This window comes from Vidua chalybeata, chromosome 1, assembly GCF_026979565.1.
Source record: "Vidua chalybeata isolate OUT-0048 chromosome 1, bVidCha1 merged haplotype, whole genome shotgun sequence".
NCBI classification, from domain to species: domain Eukaryota; kingdom Metazoa; phylum Chordata; class Aves; order Passeriformes; family Viduidae; genus Vidua; species Vidua chalybeata.
In genome coordinates, this window is record NC_071530.1 from 12502716 (window position 1) to 12520784 (window position 18069).

General features: G+C 36.2%; 1 long non-coding RNA gene across 1 annotated transcript; it reads right to left on the reverse strand.

Moving 5' to 3' along the window:
- Positions 1-5636: 5636 nt before the first annotated feature.
- On the reverse strand, positions 5637-15530 carry LOC128799929 (uncharacterized). Its single transcript, XR_008434869.1, has 3 exons — positions 15443-15530; positions 10631-10783; positions 5637-5731 (listed from the first exon to the last, which is right to left on the reverse strand). It is a non-coding gene; the product is annotated as an uncharacterized LOC128799929 (long non-coding RNA).
- Between the last annotated feature and the right edge of the window lie 2539 nt (positions 15531-18069).

Genomic DNA, 18069 nt, shown 5'->3' on the forward strand with positions numbered 1-18069 from the left:
AAGGAGCAGAGCAAGAAATGTGTAGGAGTGAGGAAAGAAGGCTCTTGCCCTAATCTCTACCCAGATTTGTCACAAGTTTGATCCCAGATGTATCTCCAAAGATTCCCAAAGCTTTTCATGGGTATATTTCCTTCTTTCCAAGAGAATTGATATAAAGACATTTCATCTATACTGTATAACACTGGAGGTTTGCATTTCAAGGATATTTTGACCTGAATTTGATTCATCAGGGCCCAAAAAAAAAAAACAAACCCAAAAAACAAAACAAAACAAAAAAACAACAAACCAAACCAAACCAAGCCAAACCAAAAAGAAACCACATTACTGTGCTGGTTTATGGCAAAGAAATTAATCTTAGAAATTAGATTTGCAAAGTGGTTCTGCCCTGTCACAGTCAGACTGGATTATTGTCTTTCTGCATGGTGTATTTGGAGTGTGAATTCCAGTGTTACTGGAAAATGACAAAGGAGCTATTATTTAGGAACAATGTTGTTGTTGATCAGATTAATGTTATTATTTATATTACTGTAATATCCTTGCAAACATTACCTTGTCCTTATTGCTTTGTTTTTCCTATAATTTTCCCACAGATTTGATAGCAGTAATAAGGGCAGGGAGGGGAAGAGGGATGTTAAGATAGAATTAATTAATCAAGTTATTTTGTGTAGCCCATGTTGTGACTGGGCTTTCACAAAAATATGACTGTTCAGATTGATGAGGACTGCCTGGACTTTCAGAGATTTCAGGCACTTTAGTTCAATCTACCATTGGAGTTTGCATCCTGAGTTAATGATGCTTTTTTCAGTTTTATCTTAAATATTCACCGAAAAAGTCCATTAACCAAATGGAAGCAGATAAGAAAATGGGTGATATGTGCATATATGTAGTCTGTGGACATAATTTTATGCCATTACCATTTCACTTATACCCAAAGGATAAGAATCATAATACAGGACAGAATCATAGTAATACTCGTAATTTACTTTTATTGCTTCACAGCTCAGGAAGGAATACTCGTATTTTATGAAGCTTCTGCAAATATTCTCCTTCACTTGGTAAAAATAGATTAAGAAAACCTTGTTCTGTCTCCTGCCTTATTTTTAAGTTTTCAGCTTCCTTTTCCAGGTGTTTTTCTAGAACTTAACAGAGAACCTCCAAAATGTTAACTGGCAAATATGTAATTAAATGTTTTCTGATAGAACAATTCTTTTTCCTTAGACATCTAATTTTAGAGTGAGTGCACTATTTTTTCTTGCTCTTTAGACTACCCTTTGGGACTTTTAGTCCAAATTAGAGATTAAAACCCCCACTCTTTAGGAAAAGTTTGCCATTTAAAGAAAGACAAATACAGAATTAATTTCCTTAGTTTTATTAATTTTCTCAGCCTTCAGAAGATTATTTTTTAATCCAAGCTAGTCACCAAAGCTATGGTTACAGAAAATGGAAGCATAAATAGAAGTTTCAAAGAGCAGATTGCCGCAAGTGTATAAAAATTGGATGAATGCTTTACTCAAGGTGCTGTTCTCTACTAACTGCAAACAAAGAAACTGTGTGCTAAAACCTAATTCCTATGTGTGAAATGTTCTGTCTCAATTTATATTTCATTTGGATGAAAAACAGCAGCAACTTTCTAATGTTATATTTCATAATTTTTAAAGCAAAAATTCTGTGTTTTTCAGATTTTATTCTCAAGGAAAAAAAAAAAGAAAAAAAAAACACCAAAAAAATCCACATACAAAAAAAAACCCCACCCCTAGATTTATAAAAGGTGTTGTTTCTATTACAAGAAGGAAACATTTTTTGAAGTCTCAGAAATCCTTAAAGAAAGGGGAAAGAATCTCTTGCCAGAACTGCCATGGATGGGCTGGGGAGTGAGGGGTGGGATGCTGTCTGCATTAAGAAGCCTTCAGCAGGTGTTAGGCAGGCCCTGCAAGGGAAAGAGGATCAGCTCTTTTGTTGGGCTCAGCTCAGCTGTTTTGCCCAGCAAACAGATCTGATTTGTGTGTTGACCTCCCCACGGGTGGCTCCCCACGGAGGGTGACCTGCCTCGGTGAAATTCTCTCTTCCTGCCCACAGGAGCAGTGCAGTTGACATCCAAGGACTCCAGGATGGGGACAGAGGAATTTTACTGCTCATCCTCTCCCTCATTCTCTATATCCCTCTCCCCCAGCACATGCTTATTGGCTTACAAGGGAGACCTGCACAGAGACAATACATTTTTATAAAAGTGTGGATAAAGATGTGATTGCAATATATCAGCACTGCAGTATGGGTCATCCTTTATTTGCAGAAAGAATTTTAGTGAAGTGGATAGAAAGTGGGAAGTAATTTTTTTGAGATTTCTCTGCTAACCTGCTAACCATTTTGCCAGAGTTTTTTTTCTTTTTATTAAGATAGATAAAATCTTTAGAGTGTATCTAATGGATAGCTGTACCAGTGTTCCCAGGGGATTGTTAACCTTAAGACAGCACAAAGCACCACCACTGCTTAATTGGAACAGTATTAGCAAACACTGAATTTAATTGGGAAGCATTGGCCTGGAGCAAAGAGGTTATCTAGTGTTTGCCCAGGTGTTTGAATCAGGGTTCTGGGATTGTGTTACAGAAATAAAAGATTCAAAGAGAAATGTAAGTTGTATAAAAATTTCATTCTTGGTTCAAACTATTGTATTCAGATTTTTTTTTTTTCTTCTTTGGGTATGGGGGTGCTCAAATGCAACTTTGGAGGTTGTTGATTGGATGCATATATATACTTAATACTGTTACTCAGAATAGTCATTAAAAGCAATTAGGGACCACCTTTCTAACTTTACTCTTGTGTATTCTTTCTTGCTTCATGAGTAAATTGAAATTTCAGGCATTAATGAAATATAGCCAATTAGTAGATAAGGTAAATATTATCTACCAGCTGTGGCTGTAGTAATATATTGCTGGTTGGCTTTTTAATGGTAAAACTGCGAATTTCAATGGCAGAAAAGAGAATTCTTCCACTTTTTTATCTTACTTACTCATAAAATTAGAGGTGTAAACTAGTGCTGCAGCACAATACATAAAGTGACTTAATCTTGTCAGAACTAAATGGGAATTCACCAAAATACCAAAGCTCAATACGTTGTAGTATCAGTCAGAGATGGGATAATTTCCTCCTGGAAGTCATGCACAGTCATGCACAAGTTGCTAAGTTTGGGTGTGTGTGTTACACATTGATTTGCTTTACTTATTTTATTTAAAATATCTGAATATCTAAGATAGCTTAATCCCTAGAGCCACCAAAATAGTCTGCCTCCCTCTGCAAGAAGCTTATTTGGAGCTTAAAAACTCCTGACAAGTCCCCTGATGACATGGTGTCTCTAGCTGAGAAAGTCTGGTCCTTTTGTGTCCTAGATAAATATGATGAATACTGGGAAGTTCTGCAATACTGTTGAAGGAAGAAAGGGGAACAACGGTACATTAGATTTTGCCATGTAGCATCCCTCTGATTTTATTCTATTTATAGAACTAATTTTCTATCAATATTTTAACAAGTGGACTAAAGGATTCAGATGAATGTTCCTCTCAGGTTATTTGCAAGTAGCTGATCTGTGCTGTTGCAACTGAGTTCAAGAGCTGAGTTTTGGAGCTTGCTTTTCATTTCTCTCCCAACAATGTTCATGGAGCTTCACAAAATTGTTTCTGATTTGCATTACTATAACATAAATGAGAATTTCAAGTGCTCTGAGCTCTCTTTGCTGCATTTGCTGAGAACATAATTTCTTCATTGCCAAAAAAAAAAAAAAAAACAGAAGAAACAATGGAATAGATTTTCAATTCATAATGTTTTTTGCTGATTTTTCTCTCCTTGCTTCTCTTTAATTTGTATCCTCTGTCTGTCTCAGGGTGCTTACATAACTCACAGGACATATTGGAGGGATTTACAGTTTACTTAAAGATTACCATTTAAGCTGTTGCTTTCAAGTTTTATTAATAATGTATTACGTTTTCCATTTATGATCTACATTTCTTTTGTGGACCTTGCTGAAAGTACATTTGGAGGGGAGAAAAAAAGCATGTTAAAATAAAATGGAAAAAATTTGTTTGCAAGTGATGGTGTATAAGTTTATTGCCAAAAAAAAAAAAAGTTATCAATCTGCAAGTTCTCATCTTATGCAAATCTAGTTATTTGTACCAAAGGAAGGTTTAGGGTAAACATATTAATGACTGTAAAGTAAACATAGCTTGTCCAAAGTTAAAATACAGGAATTTTTCTTGTTGTTGCCAGCAATTCCATGCTGCTCTGAACAAGCAGAGGTAAGAAAATAAACACATATTCCTCACATAATGTTAATCAGACTTTTGGGTGAAAGACAAATAATTTACGGCATTTCTACTTCAGTTCTAAGAAGTAACCAACATAATTCAGCTTCTCAGTCCTCTATGGTATGTTCACTCTTTGTGAGCACACAGTAAATGACTTCATTTTTATTTGCCCTTGGTGCTAAATCACAGAGAGGATTGCAAAGGTGCAGTGGGGGTGGGGGGTCAGAATCATCTTGTTAATGGAAACAGCAAAGAGCTGGAGGCCAATAAAGCCTCCACTCTGCGTGACTGGGGTCAAGTAACCTGCTGCCTTTTTCATCATCCTTTGACACAGCTCAGAAGAAGTAGACTAACAGCTGAATCTCACTGAAAATGCAAACCTATTTTTGAATAAGGCTTTAATAACAAGCAAATAAAATTAACCAATCTTTTAGGAAGTTTCATTCCAGCTATGATGCATTTACACAAAGCAGGAGAATACCAGATGATAAGATCATCTGCCAAAATTAGAAAAAAAAAGAGGCAAATTTGATGCACTTCTTTAGTTCTGCTGTCCTTTTAAAAGTCCAAATTTGGTGTACCTGAATTTCTAGTGGGCAATTTGGCTTAGTAAAAACAACAATTAAGTGTCTTTCAGCTCCTGTACAGGGTAGAACATGTGTTGTGCTTTTCTGACATTGCCAAAGTACCATAATTATGACTGTGAAATTATTTTGACACTTTTAAAATATGAGACATCTAGTTGGAAGTGAATTTATTAGCTGTGCTATATGAAGTGTGCTAAAAGGAAAAATACAGCTGATATTATAGATATGTCAGGAGGGAATAGCTAGGTGACATGGAGATGATACTGTTGGTCAGCAGAGGAGAGAGCTTAAATGCCAAGCATAATGGTTTGTTTACATTTTTTTATTTGGCTGATTTGTTGATTGATTCCCTGAATGCAATGTACACCCGAGGGCTGTGGGAGTTGTGTTAGTTGTGTCAAACAGGGCTGGTGGGACTTCCAGCCTGGACAAAGCTGCCTGCCTGCAGCAGAGCCATGCTGTGTGAGGAAGTGCAGTTTGGTTTTCCTACAGCCAGGGCATCCTGCTGTGCTGCATTGCTAAACGGGAAGATTTCTATGCTAAAACTGACAGGCACTTCCAGCTCTTCTACATGATCCTCCCCTGCCTCTTGCTCTCTTGTAAAATCCTTATAGATCTGTGGGAGAAGCATCAATGATTCATTTTGTGCTCTTCATTCTAATCCTGCCACTGTGTTAATCAAGCCTGTATGTTTGATAGCATTTTTATTATTATTTACTTACTGTTTTTTGTTCTTCTTGTTGTTATTGCCATTGTTCCCCCTCTGCAAATATTTTCATTTACATCAGTTAATTTCAGGTTCACTTTTCACACAGCATAGAAAAATAGATGTCCAAAACTACTTATGGTCTAGAGACAGAGAAAGAAAAAATTACAATTGGTTGGTTGGTTGGTTGGTTGGTTTTTTTATGTGAGTAGGTAGCAGGGACCAGAAGAGAGCAGATATGCAGAGAGAACCAGTTTGTATTGAGGAACATTAAAAAGACAGTTGAAATTTCAGGATTGTTAAATTTGGATTAATTCTCATCTGGTCTTCTGGATTGAATAATCTTTTTGTGTCTTGAGTCCATTAGGTGCACATCTGGAGCACAGCTCCCAGTTCCTTTGAAATTCCTGTTCATTCACTCTAAAACTGTTTCACAATGTGAATCAAAGCAACAATGAAAAAAATAGGGGAGAGCAATGATTTGTTCATTTAGAAAATAGGACAAAGAATTAATTTATTTGTCTCAGTTCCTCTAGAACACTTTGACCAGGATTAATTTTGAGTCTAAAATTATTTAATGCTAGTAAAAACATTCACACAAAAAAGCATACTTATTTAGCACTGCAGCAAATATACTGAAAGATACCCCAGTATATCAATTTAAGGAAGGGAAAAAATGTTTTGCATAATTCCTGGGGAAGGAATATAGGCACAATCAGTCCTGGTTTCCACTTCTGTAAACAAGACTGACAACTTTTAAAAAAGTGAAAGAAACATCTCCAAAGATGATGATCCCAGTTTGCATGTTTTGGGGTTTATTAAAGGACTGAATTCTTATGAATAATCATTATTTGTTATATAATTTTGTTTTCTTCTTTGATGATGCTCATACTTTTATGAATACATACAATATTTCTGTTTCACTGCTGTACTCTGAAAAGCTGGACAGCTAGACCATGGTTTTCAGTATTTTCTTTGGCTATCTGAAGTTTAAGTATTTTCCTGTGGACCAACATTGCCCCACAAAATTCAATCACACTGCACCTGTTAAGAATTTTGCCTCAGTGTAAGCTTTTAATTTTAGCTGAAATGTTCTCCCCATAATGGCTTATAAAGCTTTATTCTGCATGAATACACTCAAAATTTCAAGCAACTAAGATTAAGGAAACTGTTGGGAATCTGGTGAAAGAGAAGAACAAGAACTGAGAAAAATGCAAATTTCCCTGACACTAGGGAGTGTCTCCTGATTCTGCCAAGTCTAGCAACAGTACATCTAAAATATTTTATGAAAATTTATCCAAAGCAGAAAAAAAATCCCTCCTAATTCCAGTGGTCTTGAATCTTTAAGTTTTGTAAAATGTGAGGTACCAAAAATATATCGTCAGGCATGACAATAAATAGATTTATTTCACCAATGTAACAAACTATGGGTATATTATGGCTGTACCACAAGATTTTCGTTTATTTTTAGTGAAGAAATATAATACTATGAATTTTTGTCATCAGTCAAAATCTACTGCTTGGCTGAGGATGGTAGGAGTAAAAAGATTTAAATGAAGCAAGGACTCAAAATCAGGAGCAGGAGCACAGTTTAACTGATTGGACCTGTTAGAAAACCTATTTCTCAAATAATTTGAGTTTTATGGTTCTGAAATACATCTCAACATAGGCATTTACATAAACACTCATTGACATTAAAGGAATGTTCTCTAAAATAACTGGCCCAATATTATTGTCACTCTGTTGAAGAAAGAAAAGGGGAGTAGTGGAGCAGTGGAGGTGCTGTTTTTTTCAACTTTGAGTTATTACAAAAGGTGGATTTAGTTTTTCTAATCTAAACTAATATTGTGATGCCTTTATTCTACTTCAGTCAAACTTCTTGTAAAACCCATGACTACAGAAAGTCCGAGGTAGGTAACAAAAGCAGTACAAGATGTAGTAAATCCTCTCCTTCTTAGCAATACTCTAAGCTCTGTCTATTGTAAAAATGAAAGTGTGAAGCAGAATACACAAACCACTTACAATACATCAAAAGTAAAGAAACGAACCCTTATCTACATTTCTGAGCAGGACTATCAGATAATAATCCTTGCTTCAAAAAGGAAAAGAAAACAAGAATCTGGTCCTTAAATCTTAGTCAAACTGAAGGGGATTGCAGTGTAACAAAACCTACAAAGAAAGTGTCTAGCAGCAAATCCTATAACCAGGGCCATTCCCTTCCTGCACTCTCAGGATGGCACAGTGACCTCCCACAGCAAATCTGTTTCTGAATTTAGACAGATAAAAACCTGGGCCCAACTTTTGTAAAAAATTGCAATATTTTTTCTGCAGTGTCCTCAAAAGGCTCTTGGTTATTGCAGTTGCAAACATTTATTCTATATTAAATCATTTAGTACAAAATTATCTCAGATATAGCTCCACTAAAGTTAATGAAAGGCAGAGAAAGAACTATCCTTAGAGAGGAATACTGAGTGAAATTTCAGGCAAAATCTATGCCTAGAAAGAGCAAGGGCTGGGAGTATGCATTAACAGTCTCCAGTAAAATGCATACTGAAAATTCAGATCCCAAGATAAACTTCAGATGAAATTCAAATATATCAGGCATGAAAATATGCAATTTATTGCTTTTCCCTGCCTACATATCATATATTTACAAGTTCAGAGGGGGTTCCCTTTCTAGGGTAAAAAAGGAAATCAAACATTTTTAATTGGTAGGTTAGAAACAAGTTATGCAATAAGTAAAATAAAGGGACTTTGAAAACTCTCAACTGATTTAACTCTTGGAGTATAATTTTGGAGTTTGGTTTCCCCTCCTTCTAAAACATGTATATTCATTGCTTCCAGTGGTGTTAGCCTTGATTTACAGCAGTGTAACTGGGAGGAGATCTATCTCCTGATGGAGCACTATCTCACATTTCTTCTACACACATGCATCATCAGCCTGGGACAGCTAATGACTACTGGGGATGATGATCAGTAAATTAAAAATTCTCTAATGAGGCTTTGATATGGTACAGTGTAATGGCTCCAAAGGAGACAATACGGTCTACTGGGTCATTGATTTGTTAGCTACAAATTCTCTTTGTGTGCCATAACATTAATCAGCTTTAATGGCTCTGATGGAGGCATATTAATTAATTGCAGCTCCATTAATAACTCCCTGATTATGTATTTACCTGACCTAGACTGTAGTGTGCATTTTAGAAACTCTTTAATTACGTTTTACACAACAGTGGCTCCAAGGGAGACTATAAATAGTGTGTTGCAGGTACTCTTATTTTCAAGCATTATTCCAAAGGCTATTTGACAAACACTTGGCTAATTTTAAGACAGATACACTGCAATATTTTTAAAGTTTATTTCACTAGTATAAATCAAATCCATATGGAAAGACAAGCAAGAATTGAGGGTAAAATACCTGGATTATTTGTAACTTCAGCTCCTGGAAGTCCCATTTATTTGCACAAAACAAGTTACATCCTTGGTATACAGATGGCCCATGTAAGGCACCATGTGAGGCCTTTAGCTGATCAAAGGGAAGCATCCTCCCTCTGTCTTCATGAGCACTGAAGGCTCTGTTAACTCTAACACCCTTCCAGAAAACACTGCACTGTGCTGCCCAGTTACTCAGTGGAGAAGGAGGAATGTTATTGAACATTACATAAATTTATTTATTGTATTTATTATCATAATTTCAGTTGCATGCATATGTGCTTGCAAAATTCCATGAAGATTCAAAATTTATTCCCTCAAGTTTAGGTCGAAGTTCTTCCATTTTGCTTCTGCAAATTCTACTTCCCATTATTAATCTTGAAATCTTTATCTCTGCTAAAAGTGCCTGCATTTTTCCTCCATCTCTATCCAATTCTCACATACAAATCAATAAATAAAATAAAGGTATTTGACCAGTAAAGAAAATGGAGGTTGGATTTTTTTCAATACATTTCAGTGTTGATTTTAGTCTTGGAACTCCAAAAGTTTAATTCCTATTCCTAAACTCTCTCTCTTCCTCAAAAGTACCTTTAGGAGACTAAGGGAGTACTCCCTTTTGGTTTCTTTAACAGTCATTGTCCACTCAATGTCACTATGGGAACAGAATATAAATTTCAGCATTTTGCAAGAGAATATGAATAAAACCAAACCTGTTTATCCAAGAATGACGTTCAAAGACTAATGTTTTAACTCTCATCATTAAGAAAACTGAGTTTATAAACAAAATCATATATATAAATATTCACATTTCATCCACCTGGACTGTAACATAACATTTTGTGTGATGGCATATGGGAAATAAAATAGAAAAAAAAAAGATGATGTACATGAATGTTGTGGAGTGACTGTAAATTAGGAAACATAACGGGCAAGACTGATGGGAAAGATACTCGAAAGATCCAAAGGAGAAAGCTTGTGAAATTATAGAATATCACTCAAAACTCACCTCATTTAATATCATCAGTGGGAGAAAAAGAAAAAAAAATAAAAAAGAGGCTCTGTAGGTGGCTAAGTTTAAAATAACACAAAACTGAGACATCATTGCAGAAGTAGTAGAAGAATAGCAGAATTGCATTCAGAACAAAATGGATGAGCTTGAGCTGGCAACTGGAATAATAACAAGAGTTTAATATTCAAGTATATAAAATATAAGGAGAAAAATAAAAGTACTTTGAAACTAATAAAATATAAGCACTATTATAAACTATAAAGTAACACATACATGCCTAAGAATTACGTAAGAGAAAAACCCCTCTATGTGATCAAAACTATCCACAAATACATTTTAAAATTCAAAGGAGGAGTTTCTAACTTTCACTGCAACTAAATCCAAACAAAATCTTTCACTTTAAGGCAAGTGAATGCCACTGGATTTATCACAACCCTTTTGAGAGGGAAGAGAAGATGCAGTGCACACATTGTGGTTTTCCTTGATAGCACAGAAGGGCCATGTTTCTGTTGTCTCTCACTTCATGAGTTTTTATGTGAAACAACTACTTGAAAGCTCAATTCCCACATCCATCAGGCTTTAGAATCACTGACTGTTTTACCTGTTCTTCATGAGAGGGAGAAAAAGCTTGGTGTCTTCAGCATCTTGCATTCCATATGGCACTAACAGCTCCCTTTGTAGCATCATGACTAATTGGACAATTAGAGAAGAAGGAAGTCGGCATCATCATGAAGTCTTCAGGATCTTGTCTCTTCTGTTAAAAAACCATGAAAAATTACTGTAGATATAAACAGATATAAACATTTGTTAGTGTACATCTTTCAGGAACCGTGGCTTTTTGTGCCTCTGCAACACAATCTCAGGATTTCTGAGAAATAATAGCTGCATTTGACAAAGTGCACCATGCACTTCAGTAACCAGCACAAAGCATGACTCCTGGCAGGAGTGTCAAAAATTTTATTACAAGGATTCCATTTGCCTTGTAGTTTCAGAAAAGCATATGTTTTGTTCAGGCAACAGTTTTTTTTGGTTTTTTTTTTGTTTGTTTGTTTGGTTTTTTTTGTGGATTTTGTTTGTTTCTTTGTTTGGTTTGGTTTGGTTTTGTTTTAGTTTTGTTTTCTAAGACTTCTTGTAAGGTTATTTCTTGTATTAAAAAGAGAAGGAAAAGGATGAACCAATACTGAATGAATGCATTTCTACTAGATTTTTATCAATGTTATGAAGACCACTGTATGAACCTTGTTAGAACAATCTTCTTCAGTATAGATTGCTTAAATATAAATTTAAACCAAGAATTTTACTATTCCAACCTGATAACTGAGGATGTTCTATAGAAAAGGTCACCAAATCCATCAAATTAATGAGTAGAAGGTGAAGAGCAACTTACAGATAGGAAAAATATGAGTTTGCTCTTGATCTTCTAAAAATATTTATTTATGATAATTTATGTGGACAGAAGATCTTTGCTATATTTTTAATTTCAACCAAAATGAGCAATGTATCTCTCTATTTATTTCAGAGTCCTGCAATAACAGCCATATCTGATATTTAGTTTTCTGAAAATGGGCTTTCTGAGCAGTGCAGTGTAGTCATTCATTTTCTTTTGCCTGCATTGTATAAAAGGGCAACATGTAAAAGCAAGTTTAAGATAACTGTTTATCAAACCAAAGACCTTTATATATTATGTGCTTCTGCATCTACCTCTGCACACTTAGTTAAAGAAAATGAAAAGGAGGTCATAAAAATTTGTGCAAAAATTAGGTCAAAACCAGCAGACTGGATTACATGAAAGCATATAAAAAGGTTCAAGCTTCGTTAGTGAAGCAAGACCTCAGCAAATCAGAATTATACTGTAATCCAAGAAGAAAATAAAGGTTTAAAAGTAAGGAAGTTTAAGAAGAGGACTTCCAATGAAATAGCTAAATCCTAATCAATACAAGAAGTCAGGAATGAGTTAAAGTGAAGAAAATGTGATTTACAAGACAAAGGAATTCATTGTTTAGGAGTCCTTTTTATGGATATAACCTGAAAACTACTTACTTGGAATACACTCAGTCCAGCTGTTACAGTTCTATTTATGGAGTCTGTCAGTAGCATGCCAGAAATTCAGGTAACCCGAATGATGAAGAAATGTCAATCTGATGCTGTGGCCAGAAGTTCAAAGCACAAAGCTTGTATCAACACCAAATAATTTTCTCTGAACACGGTTTTGTCATGTCAGTCTTTAAAGGATTATAACAGTCCCATAGTCACAAAAGACTTAGTGGTCATTCTTAGTGATGTCAAGTGAATAAGAAACTGCAGGGTCTTTAAGTGAGTTGACTCCTTTCCTTTGGATCTTCCTGCTGCCAAGTCCTGTTATCTGTACACTCAGCAGCCACCATTAGGAGCAAAGCTGAGCATGTGCTGTGTCACAGAGAGGAGTCACCAGCTTCCGGACAATAGAAGACATCTTGAAAAGTAATCAACATTCATCTTGAAAGTAATCAACCGTTTTTTTGGGAGGAAAATCCCACTGCAATACCTTCACCTGACATGGAATTCAAGTTAAAAAGCAAGAAAAAGGAGTCAAGTCAAAGTGGAGTGGTCTGTGGAAATGCTGAGTGGCAAGGATTTTGAGGCATAAAGATACTGCCTGCTAGCAAAGAGCTGGTCTGGGCCACGAAGAGTGGCTGATTGGAATCACTCCTAAAAGCTGCTCAAGGTTGGATAGTGAGTTATACAATCTCCATATAACCATTACATGTCCCTCTAATGGTCTCTGCTTCACCTTTGACATCAAGAAGGGATGTTACACCCTCTTTTTGGTGGGCAAAGATAAGTGAAGGGATGAGAAAGAAAATAAAGTTGTTGGGATGCAAGGGGCTGAAAGCAAGAGAGACATTGTGTTGAGACACAAATCACCTTGGACGAGGTGAGAGTGGCTCCTGAGGAAGGGCATCAGGATTGTTCCTGATGCTTTCTGCCTGTAGCTGGGCTCTCAGTTCTGCTCCCTCCACGTAGCTGGAAGATGTCTTTGGCTACTGTCTTTCTTCCTTTGGCCACTTCCTTTCTCCCTTTGCCTCAAATGTGTTCTGTTTTGTTTCAGTTATGTACAGTTCTAATCTTGCAAATCTTTCCTTTAGGGGTCATACAGAAAAGAATCCCAAATGCCTGTAAAGTTGGTTTGGGAGAAAGATATCTGTGCTCCAGGGCCTCTTAGCTCAGCTGTCACCCGAAGGGTGACTTTTCCCACTGTTGTTTTTTACCAGACACATACTGGAAGGCAGCATTGTCAACTTTTACTCTATCATAGTCTTTTATATTTCCACTAGTCTTCTATACTTTCTTTATTTCCAGCTGCATAGTGACCAACACCTTAATTGAAGCGAGCAGCGGAAATGTTGCTTGTATGGAATTGCCTTGTGAAAAACTTAAAAATAGTAGCAGCAATAAAGAGTACAATGATTTTCGTCTCTGACTTGATCCTGTGTTCAGCACTTTACCAATTTTAATCTCTTTTCCTATATGCTTGTGTTGTAGCTTCATCTGGTTGTTTTAGCCCATTTACCCTTAGGAAATATTTCCTAATTAGTGCAGTAGTGAAAAAAAATGACCTAGCAAGTGCTAAAGTGTACCTTAGGATGGTTTCATAATTGATACAGAACTGTCGTTGCATATCATGCTTATATTGTTTTCTTCTGCTGCAAGGATTTACACTTCACATATTTTCTGTTTTTATAACAAGCCTCATAAACCCTTCAGGAACAAATTCAGTGCTTAGCCTATGCCAATACGAATTACGATGCCTTTCACTCTCAAACTTCAAAAAAACCATACAGCCAGAAAAGCAGATAGATAATTTTACTTGTGCCCATAAAAATAAAATAAAAGTCCCTCTTTAGAAATCCTAGAGATTACTAATATTCCTGTAAACTCTATGTAATTTAGTAGGAGCAAAATACCAAAACACTCTAATAAAGAAGTAAAACATTAAACAGTGAGATCCTATGAATTTTCTTACTACACCTACACTGCACACAGACTAACACAGTGTGTTTATTCATGCAGAAAAGAGACAGTCCCAGAGTCCCCATTTTTAATTTTCTCTCTTTTTTTCTTCAAAAACTAGAGCTGCCTTTCTCAGATGTGCTGAGCCAACATCTGTGTGCTTTCAGGGTAGTTTGAGTAAGTTCTCATATTCAGCTGTTGCATATCCACATTTTCCACAGATGCTAAGAACTTTAAATACATAAGTCATAATTTCTAGATGATCTAAAGTGCCATAGGAGGCAAAACATTAGCAACAATTCTAAACACAGTATGATAGGGATATAGGGGAAGTTTGCTTAAAGAAAAAGAGGACAAAGTTTATAGAAATCAGAGACTTATTAAAAATAATAATAATAAAACCCTCTTTCTTCAAACTATTTTCTCTCCAGCTCAGCTGGTGCAGTCCATTTCTTGCTGCTGCAATTATATGTTTTAAGCACTCAAAGCATTGTATCCTTTTTCAGGTATGCTGTTGATATTCATGTGATCCCATTGGTATGACAAACAGAAGGGATTTCAGGAATGTTTGCACTGCTCATTCCAGCCTTACAAGTAGATGCTATCAGAAACAGATGATAGGATTTACCAAGTTATGTAAGGGGCTAGGAATCTGGAAATGTTCACTGTGACAGAAACTCAAATTCCAAACACAGGGCTCTCATATCAGGATGTTTCACTGTCTTCTGCAGCTTGTCAGCACTGCTCTCTCAGTCTTAAATTCATATGGCTGATGTAACGATTTTAAATTAGAAATAAAAATAAAAATCAACAAACCAAAAAAAAAAAAAATGGAGCTCTCAGCAAAGCACACAGGATGATAGGAGGAAACAAGGATATTTGGAAGGTGCAGCACATACACATGCACGTGTATACACACCACAAACCTATAGCTTTGAAGTTTTCTTTCTTTAACTATTTCCATTGACTGTGCTGGAATATTGTTTTGCAGTTGCCCTAAATAGTTCTCTAAAAAAAAAAATAATTGTATTTGCAATTGGAGAGAGCTATTTGGCACAAGATTAATAAGACTACCAAAGAACAGAAGGAGAGACCACCATAGGACTGTAGCTGTTGTTTCCTCTTGCAGAGCATCCCTATATTTCCTCTCAGTGGCAGGGGGCAGAGCTGTGGTCACTCTTCCTGCTGTAGGGAGGATCTCCAGGCTGACTTTACACAACTCAACTCTGGGCTGGTTCAGGGTGCCCAAAAGATGTGCAGTTGTCTGCCACGTGTCCTGCGTAGCACAAAATATAGGGGTGGCACATAATACGACACAACACAAGAAGATCACTGACCACCCACAGGAAACCCAGGGTGGCTCAATTAGGGTTGTCTGTCTGCTGCAAAAAGGATAAAAGAGCAAAAATAAAATTCTACTCACTGCCTGTGATGTTGCTCAGATGGACGTTTTACTCAAGATTGGAACATGCTGCACAGAGGTTGCTGTCTTTCCCCATGGCAGAGCTGTGCTCCTCCTCCCTTTGAAAAAAAGTGTTTTTCTAGAAGGCTGCTTTTTATTTTTGTAGATGTTAAAATAGAAATATGAAGGGCTCACACAGAGGAGAAAGAAGTAGTTTTATGATAATAATGTTCGTTTCAGGTCTAAAAATACCCTATACTTGTGAAGGAGATTTTTTTTATCCAGCCTTATGAAAACAATGGAATCTTTACAGAACTTTGCAGACTAAGAATGGACTGCTCTGAATTCAGTCCCATGTTCCTCACATGTTAAAATTATTATTTACCAATTTTTCAGGGCAGAGGCGATCACAGCAAGCAAGTCAGTAATCAAAAGCAGCTACTGCAAGTATTAAAATGACTGTCTCCATGTGACCCATCCTCTCAAAAATTCCTGTGATCTCACGAAATGAAGATTCTTGTTGCTAAAGTAAATATGGAACTTCATGCAGTTGATAACTTCCAAATATGAGAATGCGAGTTTCGTACCAAATGATCAAGATGTTTTTCTCTGCTTTTTGTCTGTCATTAGGACAAGGCAAATTCCATGAAGAAGTAGGAGATATATATATATATATATATATATATATATTTTCTCTATTGATGCAGTGTTAGATCACAAAAATGGCTGTTCTTTTTTGCCTGATAAGGCTGTGATTTATTGCCAAGGATCAAATATTTATTAATCATTTGAGCTCAGGATATGAAATAATTTTTCAAGTTGTCCAGCTGAGCCCATCCAGTTAAATTTTTCCATCAATTGTAAGAGATGGTGTAAAGTTGGCCCTGAATGTCAATCTGTCTTCAGGAACAGTTGTAATTTCAGTCTCAACCCTGCGTCAATGCTTAGACAGTGAGTTATGAATTTTCAGTCACAAGTCCTTCACAAGTTCACTTCTGATACCAGAAGATCAGAAGATCAAGCAGAGTTTTCTTAGTTTGATAAAGTCTCTAATTAAAAAAAAAAAAATTAAAAACCCCAGATGTTTCTTCCTGAGATGGACCTCTTATATCATTTCTAGGATGTCAAGCATGTCTGGTTTTAACTGTATTTCCCCTTAATTTTTAAGATATAACTTTTTTTTACTGGAAATGAATTTTTTTCTGCAGAGTGGGAAATCTTGCAAGCAAACTCATTCCCTTAATAATTTACAAGGGCCAAATACAAAATTATCTACCTGCTTTCTGAAGTGACAGTTTTAATGTTAAGAAATGCTATTAGTACCTAATTTGATGCCATAAAATATGATTCTGTAAATGATGGAAAACAGTCACTTAAGTACATTGTTTAAACTGATTAAATTAAGAAAACAAAGATTTTCCTGAAGTATAAGATTCAAATTATGCTACTCCAATGGCACATTCTAGTGACAAACCTTTGATAAAGAAACAAAAATCATTTCCATAAAGCTTTTGGAGAAGTTCTGGACATGTTGTCACAGGAACACACAACTTCCTAACATAAATCAAAGTATCTAACAGTACTCAATATCTCTTTCCTGAAGCTATAATTTACTGAGTTTCAACTGCTTTTTACACAGGTATATATAAAATATATTTTATTTATAATAAAAATTATGTTTTGATTTGAAAAGTATATGATAATGTATTAGGGACAAAAATTTCTTTGAACTTCAAGTTACTATTTCAAATATTTTCCAGATATTTTTTTTAAAAACGATCAATTGTCTGGTTCACATACACCAAAACCCCGCAAGATAGAGTATTTTTAAACTTAAGCAAAGAAAATTAAATAGCCATTCATAATCAAGTAAGGAAGTTACAGAAGATTAGAGAGAAAATATCCTGTCTTCTGATCCAGAAAAAGATCCTTAACTAACAATACACAATTTTTGGGGCCATAGATTACTAACTAAGTTAATTTCTTGTAATACTATGAACTGAGTAACAATCTTTAAATAGTGGTTATCTGTCCAAAATAGCTCTATTTACTGATAGCATTTTATATCTAGGAAAACCAAAAACTTTCAGATCTTTTTCAATCCTTCTGTTGGAGCCCCATACACCAGTCTGTAGTCTGTGAGATTAGTCATATCTTCATAAAGAGAACAAAGAGGGAGAGGAGAGGAGAGGAGAGGAGAGGAGAGGAGAGGAGAGGAGAGGAGAGGAGAGGAGAGGAGAGGAGAGGAGAGGAGAGGAGAGGAGAGGAGAGGAGAGGAGAGGAGAGGAGAGGAGAGGAGAGGAGAGGAGAGGAGAGGAGAGGAGAGGAGAGGAGAGGAGAGGAGAGGAGAGGAGAGGAGAGGAGAGGAGAGGAGAGGAGAGGAGAGGAGAGGAGAGGAGAGGAGAGGAGAGGAGAGGAGAGGAGAGGAGAGGAGAGGAGAGGAGAGGAGAGGAGAGGAGAGGAGAGGAGAGGAGAGGAGAGGAGAGGAGAGGAGAGTAAAAGAATATTTCTCTTGGAAGGAACCGACAACAGTCAGCTAGTCCAACTGCATGACCAATTGAGGTTTGACCAAAATAAGGGTTCAGATGCCCTTAAACATTGACAGGCTTGTGGCAATGCTCCATTCTTTAGGAAGCCTGTTCTGGTGT